Genomic DNA, 2,568 nt, shown 5'->3' on the forward strand with positions numbered 1-2,568 from the left:
TTTACAGACAAGCAAACGCTGAAAGGGTTCAGCACCACCAAACCAGCTTTAAAACAAATGCTAAAGGGACTACTCTAGGCAAGAAACACAAGAGAAGGGAAAGACCTACAATAACAAACCCAAAACAATTAAGAAAATGGGAATAGGAGCATACTTATTGATAATTACATCAAATGTAAATGGATTAAATGCTCCCACCAAAAGGCACAGACTGCCTGAAGGAATACAAAAACAAGACCCATATATATGCTGTCTACAGGAGACCCACTTCAGACCTAGAGACACATACAGACTCAAAGTGAGTGGATGGAAAAAGGTATTCCGTGCAAATGGAAACCAAAATAAAGCTGGAGTAGCAATTCTCATATCAGACAAAATAGACTTTAAAATAAAGACTATTAGAAGAGACAGTGTAGGACACTACATAATGATCAAGGGATTGATCCAAGAAGAAGATATAACAATTGTAATTTATGCATCCAACATAGGAGCACCTCAATACATAAGGCAAATACTAACGGCCATAAAAGGGGAAATCAACAGTAACACATTCATAGTAGGGGACTTTAACAACCCACATTCCCCAATGGACAGATCATGCAAAATGAAAATAAATAAGGAAACATAAGCTTTAAATGATACATTAAACAAGATGGACTTAATGGATATTTATAGGACATTCCATTCAAAAATAACAGAATACACATTTTTCTGAAGTGCTCATGGAACATTCTCCAGGATAGATCTTACCTTGGGTCACAAATCAAGCCTTGGTAAATTTAAGAAAACTGAAATCATATCAAGTATCTTTCCTGGCCACAACGCTATGAGACTAGATATCAATTACAGGAAAAGATCTGTAAAAAATACAAACACATGGAGGCTAGACAATACACTACTTAAAAACAAAGTGATCACTGAAGAAATCAATGAGGAAATCAAAAAATACCTAGAAACAAATGACAATGGAGACATGCCAACCCAAAACCTATGGGATGAAGCAAAAGCAGTTCTAAGAGAGAAGTATATAGCAATACAATCCTACCTTAAGAAACAGGAAACATCTCGAATAAACAACCTAACCTTGCACCTAAAGCAATTAGAGAAAGAACAAAAAAACTCCAAAGTTAGCAGAAGGAAAGAAATAATAAAGATCAGATCAGAAATAAATGAAAAAGAAATGAAGGAAATGATAGCAAAGATCAATAAAACGAAAAGTTGGTTCTTTGAGAAGTTAAACAGAATTGATAAACCATTAGCCAGACTCATCAAGAAAAAAAGGGAGAAGACTCAAATCAATAGAATTAGAAATGAAAAAGGGGAAGTAACAACTGTCACTGAAGAAATACAAAAGATCATGACAGATTACTACAAGCTACTCTATACCAATAAAATGGACAACCTGGTAGAAATGGACAAATTCTTAGAAATACACAACCTGCCAGGACTCAATCAGGAAGAAATAGAAAATATGAACAGAACAATCACAAGCACTGAAATTGAAACTGTGATTAAAAATCTTCCAACAAACAAAAACCCAGGACCAGATGGCTTCACAGGCGAATTCTATCAAACATTTAGAGAAGAGCTAACACCTATCCTCTCAAACCCTTCCAAAATAAAACAGAGGGAGGAACACTCTCAAACGCATTCTACGAGGCCACCATCACCCTCACACCAAAATCAAAGATGTCACAAAGAAAGAAAACTACAGGCCAATATCACTGATGAACATAGATGCAAAAATCCTCAACAAAATACTAGCAAACAGAATCCAACAGCACGTGAAAAGGATCATACACCATGATCAAGTGGGGTTTATTCCAGGAATGCAAGGATTCTTCAGTATGTGCAAATCAGTCAATGTGATAGACCATATTAACAAATTAAATGAGAAAAACCATATGATCATCTCAATAGATGCAGAGAAAGCTTCTGACAAAATTCAACACCCATTTATGATAAAAACCCTGCAGAAAGTAGGCGTAGAGGGAACTTTCCTCAACATAATAAAGGCAATATATGACAAACCCACAGCCAACATTGTCCTCAATGGTAAAAATCTGAAAGCATTTCCACTAAGATCAGAAAGAAGACAAGGTGGCCCACTCTCACCACTCTTATTCAACATAGTTTTGGAAGTTTTAGCCACAGTAATCAGAGAAGAAAAGGAAATAAAAGGAATCCAAATCGGAAAAGAAGAAGTAAAGCTGTCACTGTTTGCAGATAACATGATACTATACATAGAGAATCCTAAAGATGCTACCAGAGAATTACTAGAACTACTCAATGAATTTGGTAAAGTAGCAGGATACAAAATTAATGCACAGAAATCTCTGGCATTCCTATACACTAATGATGAAAAATCTGAAAGTGAAATCAAGAAAACACTCCCATTTACCATTGCAACAAAAAGAATAAAATATCTAAGAATAAACCTACCTAAGGAGACAAAAGACCTGTATGCCAAAAATTATAAGACACTGATGAAGGAAATTAAAGATGATACAAATAGATGGAGAGATACACCATGTTCTTGGATTGGAAAAATCAACATTGTGAAAATGA

This window comes from Lipotes vexillifer, unplaced genomic scaffold, assembly GCF_000442215.2.
Source record: "Lipotes vexillifer unplaced genomic scaffold, Lipotes_vexillifer_v1.1 scaffold689, whole genome shotgun sequence".
NCBI lineage: Eukaryota > Metazoa > Chordata > Mammalia > Artiodactyla > Lipotidae > Lipotes > Lipotes vexillifer.